Here is a 19,758-nt window from a genome sequence, read left to right as displayed (position 1 = left end):
CTGAGAGTAAAAATGAATATCATTTGCTTTATCACTGAAAATAATTTCAAGTGAGATTTGAAACCTATCAAAAATGTATGCACTATATATTACATACTATTAACTATTGCCTATTAGCATAGATTTCTATGATCAACATGTTATGCTTTAAAAAAATTCAGGTAGAAAGGAAGAAAAAGGACGTACTAATTGGTATATTTGGATTCTGGCCATTACTAGAAACATTGGCTCTAGACACAGACTCAGCTGGATTCTGTTAGGATCCTGACCCTGCAGACTGAAGTTATTGCAGGGCTCAAAATAATCCCAAAAAAACCTTAAGGGGAAGGAATTTAAGTAATTCAGTTAATTGAGAATAATTTCTTTACAAATTGGTTTTTGTTTGGTACTAGATGGTAAGAGATGTAGTGGATTGTTGGAATTGTTTTTAAATGCATGGGAGGAGTGACACAATCTGTCACTTGACTATTAAATAGAACAGGAAAATTTCTAAGTGTAAGATGAATGTCATCCTTTACCTTTGAGTATATGTGTATAGGAGTGGAACGATAGCCACTGAGGAGAGTTTTTCATGGTCTAAAGGATGATGCTATTAACTACTGTATAAAGATACAATGTCACTAAAACGTTGATTATCAGTATTCACTTAAAGTATTTTGTTACGTTTATTTATGTGAGTACTAGGGGTGGATGGATCACAGGCTATGTCATGGTTGTGGAAGTCAGAGGACTCCCCATGAAAATTCTTTCCTACCATGTAGGTCCTAGAGATCAGAGTCTCATTGTCAGGTGTGATGGCAGGCCCCTATCTACTACCCTTCTCATGGGTCCAATAGTAGTAATTTTTTGAGACTAAGGCAAAATGTCAATAAACAACTTCCAGGGGCAAAAAAACACTGCAAATTGAAAAAAGACTGTTACTCTTAAAGTATCATACAACAAACAATTATTTGGGAATATAAAAAAATCTAGAAAGTTAGAAAATATGTAGGCTTTTTTAACCTTCATGTCTCCAAATGGATTTGTATCATTTTGCCTTAGTTGTATTTAATAAAAGCTGAATACTTCCAATAGTTTTAATTTTTAATTTGACTAGGTTTGAACTAAAATACTATTTAGAACATCTCCAAGACCTTCCTAATGAATACTGGGCCTTAAAGTTTAAATGTTTTACTACCCAAAACAGAGCAATAAATGATTTGTATGGGTTGGACAATGTGGAAGACACTCAGCCTAGGCACATAGATGAAAGAATTTTAACTAAGACTTAGGTCGTTCTCCTTCCCTCCCTCAGATCTTCTGATCTGGTTTCTAGATCCTTCAAGTATCCTTAAGCAGGATAGATAGTGTTAAGTCAATTTGATTAGTAAAAAATAACATGCTTTCAATTAAAGAAATCTTATTTAATATTTGAGAAATCAGTTTATTTCAATTTTGCTTTTTATAATTGTCAGCTCAGGCAAAAATACATACATACATACATACATGTAAAACAACTAACTGCATTAGTAGTTCTGTTCACTAAGTTGTAACGCTAATTTTCCAGTTTCATTCCTCAGGTCAAGTTTTCATTGATAACTAGTGAGTTTCTTTAAGTAAAATCTTTATTATTAATAAACATTTTATTTTTTGAGTTTGAGTCTTAGAAAATTTTAAGCAAGATAGATAGTTCTATTGTCAAGTTTCAGAATTCTTATATTGACTTCTAATGCTTATAAACTCAACAAAAAAAAATGCTTCTGAGTACTCCTTTTCAGAAGCAACCAAAATTTTCCTGTTCTGAAGGCTCTGTGCTGTTGTGTTTGTTTCAAGTGATACAAACTTGGAAGGGAGAACCTCAGTTTGGAATGCAGGCATGAATTAATATTTGTGTTTAGTAGTTTATGCAGGAGGAGGACCTAACCCAGTGTGGGGAGTGTGATCTATTTATGGCACATGGACCTAGGATGGATACAAAAGCAGCCTGAGCAAGCCCTGGAGAGCTAACTAGTATTCAGTGTTCCTCCATGGCCTCTGCTTCAGTTCCTACCTCCAAACTCATGCCCTGAGCCCCTACTGCCCTTGCTTACCTCCTTGAGAGACTATCATGTACTCTGAAATAAATGCTTCCTCCCCCAAGTTAACCAACTTTTTTAAATCCACGCTTTATCACACCAACAGAAAACTACTGCCATCTGTTACTAGAAGGAGTAAACTGAGTGATAGTTATATTCCCCAAAGGATCCTCAAAATTTATGACGCATCCAAAAATATACATTAGGTACCTCTAATCCCATAAAATCCTTTCCTTACTCCATCATAGCTCTTTTCATATACTCTGTATATACTTAGGTCCTCAAAGTCTCCTGGCCCTTGAGTGCCTGGTGTATTCCAGAAAAGCTGGGGATTCTATAGGAGGCAAACTCAGATGAATTTTGTTTTGCGGGATATTTAAGGAGTGACTTTGGATGTCCACTGACTCCAAGGGGAGCTTCTTGGAGTTGCTAAGTGAAGGTAGTTGATGGTCACTGAATATAGGACATTCCTAAAAGGGCCTCACTTTGCCCCAAAAGGCTAGCCAGTCCCCAGCAGGTGGAGTACAACATTATTGATGGATCAGTATGGATAATCTTTGATGTATCTGCCTGTCATTGCACAAGAAAACTACAATGGCCTGGTGGCAGTTGTAGCTTAAAATTTAGCAGTTTTCTCAGTTAATAAGCACAAATGCAGGAGGGAGGGTCCCAACAGTGACAAGGACAGATATTCTTTGTTTCCATCTGTTCTTTTCTTAATGAGGAACTAGAGTATCATAAAATATTTGAAGTTAAATTATAGAACATTTCAGATGATAATACACTAAATCCAAATCATCATGGTCACCAAGCAGATACTACTGAATGTATTATATTCTGATATCCTTACCATTCTGGTTAATTCTATGTGCAAGAAGAGCTAGAGTTGGCATGACTATGGACCCATTCTTATACCTCTTTTTTTTTTTACTGTACATTTAATCTTCTTGTCTAGCATGCTGTTGTATAGTGACATGCCAATACATGGCACTCTTCTTTTTGCCCTCAAAATGTGGTGGTTGCTAAGTATGGTTGCTTATTCCTGTAATCAGCACCAAGGAGGCTGAGGCAGGAGGATCATGAGTTCAAGACTAGCCTGAACTGGATAGTTAGATCCTGTCTCAAGAAGGAAAAAAAAATCATTTTGCACAATAGATGCCTACTACTGTGCCAATAAATGTCTGGCTAATCTCTTGAAGAGAATATGTCAAGCGAGCTTCTGATGACTTCAAGAGAATATGTCAAGCGAACTTCTGACGACTAGGAGCCTATGTTTTTGCTTCCATGCCTACCCAGCACAGCAGCTTGTTCACATGCCCCCTGGGTGGCAGGTACCTGCAAAATGAAGATGCTTGCTGCCACATGCTTCTACCTCTTCCATTCATTCCCTTTTCTCTAGGCTCTTTAAAAGCCAATAGTGTAATTACTCATTCCCCATAAGTCTCAATATACTCTAAACTTGTCCACTTTTCCTTCCATATAAAGGGACAGATAGCCAAGGAAGGACATGGGGAAGCTGTCCATGGGTAGTGGCTTTCATGCAACTCCTGAGTAGAGCAATTTGACAGTTACATTTATTTTTCTTTTTAACCCACAAACCTATCTATGGGCTGTTTTAGATTTCCTTCCTTTCCAGCTGGTCTTAGGGATGGCCCCTAAGATTGGGTTAGGACCACATTTGTACCACGTGGGGATGGGGTGGGGGCTGTTAATTCGAGGCTGTCTCATTTGTTCCTGTAAATTATGAGCCCTCTGATCTTGTTTTTGCCCAAACCTGCACAGCTTACAGTGGGTTGTTACTTTATCCACCTAGTTTTATGAATTCAGAGATCTTTAAAAAAAATGGCAAATATGAATGTTGGTGTCCCATTGGCCAAGTGTTTCATTTCACATACATGATGATAAATCATTGTAGGCCCCCAGATCCTAGCTCAACTGATGGAAATACCATTTAGCCTGTAAAAACTAACCAAGTAAACAGTACTAGTAGCTGAAAAGACCTAATCTATCAAAATCAGAGTTCTGGGAAAGTCTCAATGTACTAACCTTCCTTTTTTGGTTTCTGTAGTTAACTGAACCATGTCAACCCAGGATACAGGGTTTGTGCTTAAAAGCTCACCCTGAGAAAGACTTGGATCCTGCACACCCACCCAATGTAGTTGTCAGCTGGCTAATACTGGCTTGAATCTGTGTCTGCGTAGTACTCTTCGGTGGATGCCCCACAATAACTGCAGAAAATAACTTTATCTTTCAGAAAGTATGTAACTACACTGAAGATGGTTTGATCTTATTCTAAATGTCCCAGGGACTCAGTTATGACTTTCCTACTGGAACTTGCCATAACTTTTTAAAAATTTTTTAAGTATTTAAAATCTTTTAAAGCTTGTATGTATACTTATTGGTAATATCTGTAATATCTGTATATACATATATGTCATTATATGCATATAATATATAATGAATATTGATATTGTAATGCATATTGAACACAGTTTTTTCTCCCTCTACTTCCCTCAGTCCCTCCCTCCTGCCACACATAACTCTCCTGTCTCCCAGATCCCTTCCTCCTCCCCTCAGAGAAAAAAGGCACCCAGGAAGGGCAAACAAGCTTATAATACATACATATATACATATATACATACATACATACATACATACATACATACATACATACATGTTACAGCCATAACAAGCTTACAGTAAGACCAGGCACATTCATTTACAGCACACCTGGACAAGGCATAGTAGGAGGAAAAGGTCCCACAAATAGAAAAGTCAGGGTCAGCCTCTGTTCCCACAGTTAGGATTTCCACAAGAGCGCCATGCTACTCAGCCATAACATACAGAGGACCTAGGTTTGACTTTTACAGGACCCCTCCTACAGGACTCCTACAAGTTCCCAGGGATCCCCATTAGTTGATTCTCTAGGCCATGTCCTCCTGGTTGTCCTTGACCCTTCTGGTTCCTCCAGTCCTTCCTCGCACTCCACAGGACTACCTGAGCTCTGCCTATTGTTTGACTGTAGCACTCTGCATCTGCTCCCATCAGTTGTTGGATGAAGTCTCTCTGGTCTCTGATGATTATTCTGCTAGTTCCACTTCCAGCACACTCAGGAGACAGAACAATGTCCTATCTTTAGATTGAAATGTTGTGGTGGGGTTGGTGTCCCAATCCTTTTATTTGAGACCTTGCTGGTTACAGAAGATGGCCAGTTCTGGCCCTATGTCCCCTATTACTAGGAGTCTGCTAGGGTTGCTCTCAGATTCCCTGAGTTTCCATTGCACTAGGTTTTCACCTCACACCCCACATCCTCCCAATGCCAGTTGTTTCTCCCAGTATTCCCTCTCTCCTTAACTTGGTTCCTCCTGTTCTCAACCTGCCCTGCCCTCGAGTCCACCTGAGAAATCTATTCAATTTCCCCTTCTCCAGAAGATCTTTGCATCTTCCCTTAAGCCCTACTTGTTGCTTAGCCTCTCTGGGTCTGCAGATTTTAACGTGATTGTCTTTTACTTTACAGCTAGTAATCTACTTATACATGAGTACATGCCATGTTTGTCTTTCTTGGTCTGGGTTAACTCACTCAGGATTCGGATTTTTTTTTGCGGGGGAAGGGTTGGGAGCTGTTTGTTCATTTTTAGTTCCATTCAATTGCCTGCAAATTTCACAATGTCATTGTTTTTAACAGGTAATACTCCATCATGTAAATGACCACATTTTCTTTATTCATTGTTCCAATGAGAGACAAATAGGTTGTTTCCAATTTCTCTTTATTATGCATAAAGCTGCTATGATCATAGTTGAGCAATTGTTCTTATGGTAGAGTGGGGCATCTTTTGGGTATATGCCCAGGCGTGTTGCAACTTGGCCTTACAGTAGATTGGTTTCCTTTTTTTCTGAGCAACTGCCTTATTAATTTCCATAGTGGCTGTACAAGTTTGCACTCCCACCAGCAATGGAGAAGTGTTAGCCTTGCTCCACATCCTTGCAAGTATGACCTGTCACTTAAGTTATTATTGACCTTAGCCATTTGGTCAGGTGTAAGATGAAATCTCAAAGTAGTTTTGATTTGCATTTTCTTTTTTTATTCTTATAAAGAACATTTAATTGGGCTGCTTACAGATTCAGAGGTTCAGTCCATTATCAAGGGGGGAGCAGGGCAGCATCTAGGCAGGCATGATACAGGCAGAGCTGGGAGTTCTACAACTTCATCTGAAGTCTGCTAGTGGAATATTGACTTCCCAGCAGCTAGGGTGAGGGTTTTTTTTTTAATTTTTAATATTTTTTATTACATATTTTCCTCAATTACATTTCCAATGCTATCCCAAAAGTCCCCCATACCCCCCCCCACTTCCCTACCCACCCATTCCCATTCTTTTGGCCCTGGCATTCCCCTATATTGGGGCATATAAAGTTTGCAAGTCAAATGGGCCTCTCTTTCCAGTGATGGCCAACTAGGCCATCTTTCGATACATATGCAGGTAGAGACAAGAGCTCCGGGGTACTGGTTAGTTCATAATGTTGTTCCAACTATAGGGTTGCAGATCTCTTTAGCTCCTTGGGTACTTTCTCTAGCTTCTCCATTGGGAGCCCTGTGATACATCCAATAGCTGACTGTGAGCATCCACTTCTGTGTTTGCTAGGCCCTGCATAGTCTCATAGATTTGCATTTTCTTGATGGCTTGGGATGTTGAACATGTTTCAAATGGTTTTTGAGCCATTTGAGGAACCCCGTTATTGGGAAGTCTCTGTTTAGATCCATTCCCCATTTTTAATTAGGTTATGTGATTTGTTGATGTCTAGTTTTTATGCCAATACCATATGATTTTTATTACAATAGCTCTATAGTACAGCTTGAAATTAGGGATAGTGATACACCTCCAGAGGTTCTTTAGTTGTTTAGAATTGTTTTAGCTATCCTGGGGTTTTTTGTTTTTCCATATGAATTTTAGCATTGTCCTTTCAACATGTGTGAAGAATTGTGTTGGAATTTTGAGGAGGATTACTTTGAGTCTGTAGATTGTTGCTGTTTTGTTTGTTTTATTTTATTTTTTTAAGGTGGTCTTTTTTTTTTTTTTTTTGCTATGTTAATCCTATCAATCCAGAAGAATGGGGGATTTTTCCATCTTCTGATATCTTCTTCAATTTCTTTCCTCAAAGACTTGAAGATTTTTTAATAGTTCCGTGATTAGGGTTACCCCATGGCATGTTACATGTGGCTAATGTGAAGGGTGTTGTTTCCCTGATTTCTTTCTCAGCCCACTTGTCATTTGTATATAGGAGGGCTACTGATTTTAGTTAATCTTGTATCCAGACCCTTCACTGAAGTATTTATCAGTGCAAGGATTTCCGTGCTAGAATTTTTGAGGACATATATGTATGCTCTCATAACAACTGTAAGTAATGATACTTGGACTTCTTCCTTCAAATTTGTAACCCTTTAATTCCTTTGTTATTTTAATGCTCCAGCTAGAACTTCAAGTACTTTACTGTATGGAGAAAGTGAACAACTTTGTCTTGTTCCTGATTTTAGTGGAATTGCTTTGAGTTTCTCTTCATTTACTTTGATGTTGGCTATAGGCTTTCTGAAAATTGCCTTTATTGTGTTTAGGTATGTTCCCTTTGCCAGCAGCCATCTAGGAGAAGCTAAGAAGTATGTGATGGTTTCACTGTGGACTGTAAGTTACAGTGAGTGAGCACTTTTCAGGCAAGGCCAAAGGGACAGTATTTTATGAAAGATTCTTGCTATTAATATGCCTTTCCTGTACGTATGTATGTATGTATGTATGTATGTATGTATGTATGTGTGTGTGTATGTATGTATGTGTATGTCTTAGTCAGGGTTTCTATTCCTGCACAAACATCATGACGAAGAAGCAAGTTGGGGAGGAAAGGGTTTATTCGGCTTACACTTCCATGCTGCTGTTCATCACCAAAGGAAGTCAGGACTGGAACTCAAACAGGTCAGGGAGCAGGAGCTGATGCAGAGGCCATGGAGGGATGTTCTTTACTGGCTTGCCTCCCCTGCCTTGCTCAGCCTGCTCTCTTATAGAACCAAGACTACCAGCCCAGAGATGGTTCCACCCACAAGGGGCCTTTCCCCCTTGATCACTAATTGAGAAAATGCCTTACAGTTGGATCTCATGGAGGCATTTCCTCAACTGAAGCTCCTTTTTCTGTGATAATTCCAGCTGTGTCAAGTTGACACAAAACTAGCCAGTACAGTGTATATATGTGTGTGTATATATATATATATATATATATATATATATATATATATATATGGTCAATCACTAGGTATTATCCTACTCATTTGGCCAGATTTCGACAAATCAACCAAGATGTACTGTCTTACAGTAATGCTATGTAGACAAATCGATGATTTCTTAGTGATGATCCTTTAAAAATGTCCTAAAATTATGCTAGTAATTATTAAGCCCTGTGTAGTAGGAAATGCAATTAAAGCCCTATTTGATATAAAAATTGCAATTAGAACTCTGCCAGTCAGGCAGGAGAGATGGCTCAGTGGTTTAGAACACTGACTGCTCTTCAAGAGGTCCTGAGTTCAATTCCCAGCATCCACATGGTGGCTCACAACCATCTGTAATAGCATCTGATGCCCTCTTCTGGTGTGTCTGAAGACAACTACAGTGTTCTCGCATATATAAAATAAATAAATCTTTAAAACAAAAACAAAAACTACCAGTGTTGATGTGTCAGGAGTTAATTGCTTCTGGTAAAGAAAGCAGGCATTTACAACTTAGAACACATTTCTGGAGGCTGTGAAACAATTAATCAAAGGTCCTAAACAGGAACAAAGGATTTATTGTAGGGGCAAAGACCGAAGATAAAATATTGACTGGGTTTATCTATACAAAGCTTCAATGCTAACAAGTCAAGTAAAAGTTATCTAAAAAAGCAACCCTAATCTCTCACAAGATCAAGTCTTGTCCCTGTCACCATTGCCCTTTGCCTTCTGCTACCTTCAAGAGAGAGCCAAGAGCTCCGGAGCTGGCCTCCACTTCTCTTCACTCCTAGTCTCTAAGAAGTGTCTCCTAAAGGGCTGTTGGATTTGGCCAAAGGCCTTTTCAGCATCTAATGAGATTATCACGTCACTTTTTTCTCTTTCAGTTTGTTTATATAGTGGATTGTACTGATGGATTTTTCATATATTAAACCACCCCTGCATCTCTGGGATGAATCCTACTTGATCTTGGTGGATAATCTTTTTGATGTGTTCTTGGATTTGGTTTCCGAGTATTTTGTTGTGTATTTCTCACCTATGCTCATTAAGGGAAATTGGTCTGTAATTTGTTTTGGGTATCAGAGGGACTGTGGCCTCATAAAATGAATTTGATAGTGTCCTTCTGCTTCTATTTGTTGAAGAATTTGAGGAGCATTGGCATTAACTCTTCTTTGAAAGTCTGGTAAAGGGGCAGGAGAGATGGCTCAGCGGTTAAGAACACTGACTGCTCTTCAAATGTCCCAATTCCCAGCAAACACATGGAGCCCCACAACCACCCATGATGAGATCTGACGTCCTCTTCTGGTATATCTGAAGACAGCTACAGTGTACTTATATACAATAATAAATAAATCTTAAAAAAAAAAAAAGAAAGTAAGCTTGGTAGAATTCTCCTCCAAAATCCATCTGGCCCTGGGCTGTTGTTGTTGTGAGACTTTTAATGACTGCTTCTATTTCTTATGGGTTAGATCTATTTAAATTGTATATCTAATCTTGATTTAACTTTGGTAAGTAGTATCCACCAAGAAAATTGTCCTTTTTTTTTTCAAAATATTTACAATTTTGTGGATTAGAGGTTTTTGAAGTATGACCTAGTGATTCTTTGGATTTCCTCAGTGTCTGTTGTTATGTCCCCTTTTTATTTCTTATTTTGTTAACTTTGATATTCTCTCTCTGTCTTTTAGTTAGTTTGGCTAAAGGTTTGTGTATCTTGTCTTTTCAAAGAACCAATTTTTTTGTTTCACTGATTCTCTGTATTGTTCTTTGTTTCTGTTTTATTGTTTTCAACCCTCAGTTTGATTATTTCCTACAGTCTGCTCCTCTTGGATGTGTTTGCTTCTTTTTGTTCTTGAGCATTCAGGTTTGTCCTGCGCTATTCCCGTCCCGCATGAACGCACACAGAACACAAGTCAAGACCTTTCGTGGTTACACTTTATTCATAATCGTGAGGTAGAACAAAGAAGGATAGAAACGTGTTGCTATATATACCCACAGGTGTGACGTGTTAATACTACTGGCGGTTCCACCCACAGTCTCAATTGTCCCAGGGGACGGACTAGTGACTTGGCAGGCATTTGCTCCGGCACATGCGCACAATGGAGCTTAGCGCCATCTAGTGACGGCACGTATTATCACGGCTTCCTACATCTCCCCCTTTTAGTTATAATAAAACAAGGCTGGTCTAGGCAATGCAGTTATGTCCATCTACTGTGGCTCCTGTTTTAGGTCGTTCCTCCAATGTCACAGCCTTACCTGTCGTTGGAAAACCCTATTGCCACCGGGCCCCGTGCCTTAGGTTGGTCTGTGCATGAGGAAAGTTGCCCGTCTTTGGATACCTCAGTACTGTTTGACAGTAACTGCTAAATGACCTAGGGCGAACTCTATAAAAGAGGCCAGCCAAAAAATGAATTAGTGGGGGAAATCATGCTCATCCCATCGCATGCAATGAGGAAACCTCAGCAATGTAAAAGGCTGATCAATGATCAATGAGTCTCTCTCATTCCAGTGCAATGGATCCACAGATCCTTGGAATGTAATAGCAGAGAACTCAGATGCCAATCAAGTTCTGAGCATGGATAGCCAAATATCAGAAGAGGTGCCTTGCTCTATGGCAGCAAGTGCTTGAGCAATTGTCACGTCTTTGTTGAGATCTGAGTTTGCAAACCAGCCATAGTAAAAACACTAATCCACAACACAGGGCTGCCCCAAATAGGCCTACTCCCACCCATTCCTTAAAATATGAGAATGCAGAAGACATCCAGAAAGTAAGTCCTTTGATTCCATCAACCAATGACGGGTCCACGCACGTGGAATTAATCGCCATCACTGCTACACGTAGCGCCTCAAGCTTTTCATCAAATCCTTCCGACCAGTTTCCTGTAAGAAACAAAGACAATTCTTTAGATAGATTAGCTGCACACGTCCAACTTTCATATTGGACACTAGTAATACATAAGGCTCCTGATTTCTTATCACAGCCAAGCTGTGCCATTTGGAGCAGAATTTCCAGCCTTTCCTCCACCAGATCAATGCGCTGGTTCACTATCATTAGCCCACCTTTTAATTGGGCACTAAGCACTGAATGTTGATCAATCGCATCTGCCACAGAGGAGGACAACTGCTCGATAGTTGTGCTTGACTGGACTGATGTTGTCATAGCAATTCCAGCAGCCGTAGCTGCCACCGCACTGGCAGCTATTGCCACCACAACAGCTGCAGTGATGCCAAAGTCTCGCTTTTGCCTGAGCAAAGATACGGTGGAAGGAGTCTCCACAGGGACAGGAATCCATCGTGGAATCTTGGCAAGCATTGCACGGCTGGCCCACTTAAGGTTCCAGCATTGTGCCATCCAGCAGGTTTCATTAGTACAGGATTCAAAGGATCCGTTAGAAAGAACAAACAAGAAAGGGGTGTACACACAAACTGGAGTATATGGATAATTAATTTGTTTTACCAGGGTCTTATTAAGTCCAGTGATTTCAGTAGTAGAATTTTGATAAATGGTTCTATCAGGTAATAGAACTTGATGAAACTGAGCAAATTTTGAAATACCAGTAAAAATCGCTTTTCCAGCAGCTCCTCCTTGGAGGAAAACCAAGGGATTAATATCTGTACAGCTACCATTAATCCCACAAAGTACCCATTTATGAAAAGGATGCATTTTAAAGTCTTGTATGAAAAGTCCCTTTTTCATAGCAAATTTACTAGGAACCCAAATCCACAGAGGTAGCACGAGGGCTAGAGGTAGTTTCCAAGGGATCCATCCGGGAGTCATTTTCAGGTGTCAGAATTCTTCGTGTCAGTCGTTCTGGCAGCCAGAATGGGTTGTCTTCTTCCTGTGGGAAAACACAAACAGCTCCCCTGGATCTTATTAATATAGGATCCGGGCCTTTCCAGAGACCAGTCAAAACATCTTTCCATTTTACTATCTCTTTTGGCCTGTCAGGCTCTGAACAATGACGTTCAGCCGCAGTGTGGCCTTGAGCATCAAGATTTAAAAAATTAAGAGTGAAGAGTGCCATAGAACCAGCTATTCTTGGTACTGGGGGTAGAGCCTCCTCGACTCCCCCCTTTTGTTTAATTAAGTAGGACTTGAGAGTACGGTGAGCCCGTTCCACAATGCCTTGTCCTTGAGGATTATATTGGAGACCAGTCAGATGAGTCACTTCCATCTGGCGACAGAACTGTTGAAATTTTTGAGAGGTATAAGCTGGCATGGCCTTTGGTAGAGCATAGGGTCTTTGCCACCAGAGTTGGGGATTGGGAAATGGTGACAAGGAGAGGTAGGAAATTGTTGTATACCCCCAACCCCTCCCTTCTTCTCCTGTCATTTTCAATCCAACTGAATATAATTAACACTCTATATATTTAAGATAAACAGCACTGACACAATACGGGAGGTTGCATTTCTTTTCTAATAATACACTTGCAGACAAATCAAACGGTAAAATTCACTGTGAGCTAACCTTTTGAAGGACTCTATTTAACTATTTCCTGTGAAAGTGTGTGTGTGTGGGGGGGGTGTGGGTGTGTGGTGTGTGTGAGCGGTGTGTGTGTGTCTGGTGTTTAAGTGTGTTTGTGGTGTGTGTGTGTGTGTGTGTGTGTGTGTGTGTGTGTGTGTAGTGGGGTGATAGTCCTCCTCTCCCCAAGCTCCCAGAATAATGACTCTGAAACTCAAGTTATATTTACAAATACCTTGGTCATAAGCTTTGGCTGTTCCTCAACTAGTTCATAAATTAATCATTCCATTTTTTTATTCTAAGTTCTGCCATGTGGCTGGTTATCTCTGCTCAGCTCCCATGCTTCTGTGCTCCTCCATGTTCCCTGGCTCTGTCCCATACTCCTTGCTTCCTACCAGAGCTCCCATCCTCTGCTTCCTGCTTTAGCTGCAGACCAATCAGCTTTGTTTGACAGGTGAAGCTTCCAAACAGACATAAGTTCCTTCTACAGGATCCCCCTTCTCATCCACCACCACTACCACCCCCGCCATCTTACCCTCAGATATTAGTTTTGATTTATTATCTTGGATAATGTGTGGATGATTTCAAGGTTATGACTTAGCTTTTTCTTCTGTAAGAGTTCTTACCCTAGACACCATAGGGAGGTTGCATTTCTCTCCTAGTGGTGAATTCACAGACATGAACCAGTGAACAGTTCACTGTGAGCTAACCTTGAAGGTCTATTTAACTGTTTCCTGCATGTCATTACTATTCAGATGATTTAGATGCCAGGCATCCTTGGTAATTCAGACCATACCCAACAAGTAGTGGATATTCTTTATCTTTCTAGTGCACAGTTAATGAAGTTGAGGGAGATACATGCCTGTTGGGATGGAGTCACCACATTCACTTGAATTTTACAGAAAGTACCTGCTGCTGATGAAAGGTCTACATAAAAAAAGAAAAAAGAAAGAAAAAAAGAAAAAGCAGGTCAAATGGGAAGCTGCTTTTAGAAAGTGGACTCACAAAATTGGAAAAGAAGATGGTAGAACAGAGAGCCCTCTTAGTCCTTAGACAAGACTATATCCTTGGCACAAAGGTCATGCCCAGGCCTCTGCGTGGAGCCCCCAAGGCTTCAGCCAGTGCTGCTTGCTCTTCTGGGAGACAGTGAGGAGCAGTGGTGCTGCCTGAAGGCTCCAAGCACAAAGTCTTGGTGGCCCAGATCGGGGTTGAGGAAGAGTTTGACAGCGAGTAGCTACCACAAAACATGCTCCTGGATGCCCTGCCTAGCCGCGAGCAATATCACCCTGGTTCCAGTCAACAACAGGGTATCCCAAACTCGTCTAGGCGTTGGCTCCATATTTATGGTGCTTCAGAAACCAGAAACCTTGAGCCAGACCAACAACTCGTTGTAGTGAATATTTGCATGTAAAGCTCTTTGGGGAAAACAAACTAACAAACAAAATGTGTGGCACACTACAGTTTCCAATGCTACAACAAAGAGAGGTAGGAAAGATAAAGATAGAAGAACAGAGCAGTGCATACGAGGTGGAGGGAGAGGCAGAATTAGAGATGTGACAGACAAAGGGGAGACTGAGCGACTGAGTGAAGGCTGCAGTGGATGGGGGAACATGTCATTGCTGAGTGTGGCCTGTTGGGTGGGGTGCAGCAACCTGGAACTTGAGCAGACTCAGCCTCCGAATATGCCTGAGCTCTGAGTAACAACAGGACTTCTGAAATGAAGAACAGTTAATTTTGTGGATGGCACCTCTGTGAAAAACTTCCATGACCGGAACTGCTCCAGAGGCCATGTGGATGCCCGTGCTATTGCCAGAAACCAAGTGGAATCTATGACCCCCCCACCGATTGGAAAGGGCAAGGAAGCGTCTTTTGCAGTGTTATCAATGACTATAGACACGGACAAGAAAGAGAAACACAGAAGGCTGCTACCTGCACCCCAACCACCCCTCTCCAAAAGTGATCGCCCAAAAAGAAAGCCATCAAAGAGAACTCTTAAAAGCTGTGTTAAGCATGCGGTAATGTAGAGCTCCACAATTGATGGCTTCTGTTCTGGTGCAGGAAGGACTCCGGTCTCTTTAAGGGGTTGGCCACTGAGAGTTTCACCATGTTCGAGTGAGTATGTGGGCAACACAATCTGAACTTTTTTTCTTTTTTCTTCCTTTTATTTGGGAGTGAGTTACAAGGGTGGGGATGTGGTCCTGAGAGAACTAGGGAGTGAGTGTGAGCGGAGTGCATTATGTAAAATTCCCAAGTAATCATTAAAAACGTTATGTTGTAGAAATTAAAAGAAAGAAAAGAAAACACAGTATCTAACCTCAGATAAAAATGGAATTGAGCCATTAAGAAATACCGGAAACATCTAGGTACTCATAAATCCAGACCAGGAAAACTAAAGATAATTTATAGCAGCACTTGTTAAAATTTGTGGGAATCAGCTAAAGCAAGGATAAAGGAAATTTATTCCATTATATGCTTAGATTTGAAAGAAGGACATGGTCATGGTGTCTCTTCCCTGTTATCCCAACACTCAAGAGGCTGAAGGCAGGAGGATCAGAGTTTGAAGTTATCTTGGACTATGTGAAAAGCACACTCCCTCTGCACCCCTTTACCCCCCTCCCCCCCATGCAACAGACAAACAAATAAAGCTATTTAGCCCAAGATGGTCCTCACTTAAAATTCCCTTTTACCTGCTGACATTGAAAGTACAGGTATGTTAACACCACACCTCACTGTTTTCTTTCCTAATCTTGGTTAGCCTTTGTGCTTTTGTTTTGAGACAGACTCTTAAGAGCCCAGGCTGGTCTCAAACTTACTATGCAAAACAACTTTGAACTTCTTCAGATCCTCCTGTCTCTGCCTCCAAAGTCTCCTGTTACAGGTGAGCGCCATCACTCGCCATTTCATCAGTACAGACCTTTAAGGATGCCAGACAGGGCATCCGCTTCTGCTTTCCTATTTTCGAAATTTCAGCTCTTTGTATATTTTCTGCTTCCAGGCCCTTTTTTGATAATGTGTTTTGGAGATGTTTTACCCCAGTTTGTGGCTTATCTTTTAATTCTCTTAAAAATATCTATCACAGAAGTTGTTTTTTCTTTTATTGAAAATAGATGTTTTTCATACAATATATTCTGATTACAGTTTCCTCTCCCCTAAATGCCCCCAAATCCCCTCCACCTTTCCTTCCATCAGATCCATGCTCTTTGTGTCTCTCATTGGATAGCAAACAGACATCTGAATAACAATATAAGATAAAACAAAAACAAAAAATCAGAATAGGACAAAATAAACAAAACAAAAAAAAAGAATCAAAGGAAAGCACAAGATATCCATGTAGAGACAGACTCACACATCTGTACACACAGGAACCCCCTAAAAACATGCAAGGAATATGTAAAGTAGAAAACCAAACCAATCCAAACCAAACCAAAAACCCTACCAAAACCCACAAGACAAACTGAGTTCTTTGAAACACAGGTAGATGTTTCTAGTTGCAATGAAAAATAGACCATTTGTTCACTCCTGAACCTTTCTTTTGGTGTTGGGTCTCACTAGCCACAGAAAGCCCAAGGGTGGTTGGGTTTTTCCTCTTACCTTCTAGGTATTTTTATCTTGTTTCATTTTCACTGTGCACCCCTCCATTTGGAGCTCATTTCCCTTGCTGTTGAAGGTATGACATTGGTGTCCAGTTCATTTTCTGCCTTCGCGTGGTCACCTGGGGGTGAGACAATCCTTTCTTCCCACATTGAGTAGAAGGGTGAGCTTTCATCTCAATGTTGTCTCTGATCTGAGAGGAATAGCATCTAGGATTTTACCAATAATTGTGCTTTTAATGAATATTCTTCATCAAGGGAGGGAGTTGTCCCTTTTCTGAGTTTGTGAGAGGTTTCACTGCAATTATTTCATATCATAATCCTGCATTTATAATTATGTTCCTATTATTTTTATTCTTTAGCTTGTTGTTGCAATGGACTGCATTGACTTTTACATATTCAACCATATTTGCATACCTAGAATAAATCCCAGTTTTTAACTTGCTGTTTTTGAGACAAGATCTCATGTATCCCAGACTGGTTTCCAAGGTGTTTTGCAGCAAAAATTGACCCCTAAATTAGTGTTCTTGACTCTACCTCCCAAGCTGAGGATGCAGACTAATGACATACCTTGTTTATTTGGGGCAGATAGTAAACCCCAGGTTGTCAAGAACGCTAGGTAAATAGTTTATCAACCGACTCTTTTATTTTTACTTGGTTGAACACAATTTGCCAGTGTCTGCCTGAGGTTTTCTATGTTTGTGCTCATAAGAGACACTGGCCTGTTCTGTTTGTCTTCATGTTTTATTTTTAGAGCCATGCTAATGCTGGCCTCACCGCTGGTAGGAACTCTTTCTGCTTCTGTGTTGTGGAAGAAAGTTCACAGAATTTGCTATCATTCTTTTTTCCAAGCATGACTGAACTTACCAGCCACTGTACCAAGATTCTGCAAGATTTGTGGTTTGAAAGGCCATTATTATTGACATGGTGTCTAGAATGTTCCTTTGTAATCTTTTGAATGTCTATTTGACCAGACCAGCAGTCATCGATCCTCTTTCTTCGCTACCACTTGTATTTGTGTCTTCTCTGCTTATTAGTTATCATGACTCCGTGTTTATTAGTTCTATTCATCATTTTAAATTGTCAAATTTTGTGTTTGTCTATTTTGATTTCCTGTTTTCAATTTCATAGATTACTGCTATATTTTTTCTTACATTTGTTTTAATATATTTCTTTTGAGACACTTGTTAACTAAAATGTGTTATTTAATTATTATTATATTTGGTGGGTATATTTCCAGTTCCTGTGAGTGCCCGACTCACCAGCAAGAAAGACACCACAACAGGATCCTTCTGCAGACATTTATTGGGAGAGCTTGATTGCAGGGGCGAAAAGACCCCGAGCCCCAGAACTGGTGCTGCTTATATAGGCCTAGGAGAGGCATGTCTACACCCGATTGGTTATGCTTTCAGTACCTCATTGGCACGCCTCGGGCCAGGCAGTGACTCGGCAAAAAACTCTACTGCACATGCTCACATTAGTTGTTTACCCAAACTTATGGGTGGTGGCCAGCAGTAGCCAGCGCCATCTTGTAATAGCGTATGTGGCTTCCCACATCTCCCCTTTAATTTTAATAAAATGATGCTGGACTAGGCCCGTGCAGTTATTTCCATCTGCCACGGCTCCTGTTTTAGGTCGTTCCTCTAGTGTCACAGCCTTACCTGTCATAGGGTTACCCTATCGCCACCAGGCCCCGTGACTTAGGTTGGTCTGTGCACGAGGAAAGTTGCCCATCTCTGGATACTGTGACGCTGTGTGACAGCAACTGCTAAATGACCTAGGGCCAACTCTACAAAAGAGGCCAGCTAAGTTTTAAGGGAATGAATTAGCGGGGAAATCATGATCACCCTACCGTGTGTAATGAGGAAACCTCAGCGATGTGCAAGGGCTGATCAATGATTGTTGAGTCTCTCTCATCCCAGTGCAATGGATCCATAAATCCGTAGGGTGCAAGAGCAGAGGACTCAGATGCCGACTAATTCTTGAGCATAGATAACCGAACTTCAGGGGAGGCGCCGTTTTCAATGGCTAAAAGTGCCTGAGTTATAATCACATTGTCACGTTTTTGTTGGGTTCTGAATTTGCAAACCAACCAAAGCATGAATACCAGTCCACAGCATATGGTGGCACCAGACAAAATCACTCCCACCCATTCCTTAAAGTAAGAAAATGCAGAGGTAAGCCAAGAGGTAAAGTCTCCAAGGGTCACTGGTTCCACTCTGATCCCATTAAGGTTCAGGATCTGTATCTGCAGCTTCGTCTGCAACCTTTCCAGCTCCTGTGACCAGTTCCCCTTCAGATAATTCAATAACTCTGTAATTTTAATAAAAGAATTATTAATATAATAATGGGAGTAATGCACACATGCGGAGTTGATGCCACACAACTCATTTGTATGACATCCATCATCTGTTCCATGTTATGTTGTAAAATATCCACTCTCTGATTCACTAACATTAATCCTGAGGCGATATGAGAATCCACCCTTTGCAGGGTAAGCAATGCCTCAGACGTTTTCTCTACTATTTGACTTATGGTGTCAGCAGTATTAACTTGATTGGCCATAGCAATTCCTGAGGTAATCACTGACGCTGCAGACACCACAATGGCAGTAACAATGGCAGCTGTGATTCCAAAAATCTCTCTTTTGCCGAACAAGACTCATAATTGGGAACTTCACTGGATCTGCCTCAACAGGCACAGGGACAAAAGTTGGTAGATGTACCACTAAGGCTAAGAATTTGGTTCCATTCCAGCATTGCATCAAAAAACAAGTGACATTTGTACAATCTAACCATTCTGTATTATTTTGAAATTCAGCCAATATAAAGAAAAATGGAGGATTAACACAAACTTCTACTGGAGAAGTAGTCATATTTCTGATAACTCTATTAGATGTCACATTCTCTAAATGAGCAGAGGTATTGGAAAGTGTGGCAGAAAAATTCAATATCTCATGAAAGTTTCCAGTCAGCAATGCAAAGGCTGACAAACTGGTACTAGCACCTGCCTCATTACTTAAAATCCATTGGTAATATGGCGAAATATTTTCTTTTCCTGTAGCATCTCCTTTATCATTCATTACGGCAAAATCCAATGGAGGTGACAAAACAAAACCCTTTGCTATTTCTTTCCGAGGAAAAAATTTTGATTGACAAGGTGAAAAAATTATAGGAAATGCAAGGTCCGGAAGACACCAGGGCACGCTGTGTATAGCAGTAGCATTGCCAACGGGCCATCGTGATCTTTTTGGAATAGTCACATTTCCCTTTATCATAATAGTGGTGATGTTTATAGGTGAAGTTACATTATTTCCAACATCACTTGAGCCTGACTGTACTCCTTGAACAACTTGCGTTAAAGCATTAAGTAACACTCCAGAGCTCACTTTATTTTGGGTAATGGGATCTGCC

At 40.5% G+C, this 19,758-nt stretch overlaps 1 pseudogene across 1 annotated transcript in view; it reads left to right on the top strand.

Moving 5' to 3' along the window:
• The window catches only part of LOC147004907 (protein DBF4 homolog A-like), a 386,595-nt pseudogene that overhangs the window by 181,138 nt on the left and 185,699 nt on the right, over nt 1-19,758 (top strand). The gene's annotated exons all lie outside the window — the stretch shown is intronic.

This window comes from Mus caroli, unplaced genomic scaffold (genome assembly GCF_978045245.1).
Source record: "Mus caroli unplaced genomic scaffold, Mus_caroli_1 scaffold_4, whole genome shotgun sequence".
Lineage (NCBI taxonomy): Eukaryota > Metazoa > Chordata > Mammalia > Rodentia > Muridae > Mus > Mus caroli.
The sequence above is the reverse complement of the archived record's forward strand: the minus strand, read 5'-3'. Positions and strand labels throughout refer to the sequence as shown.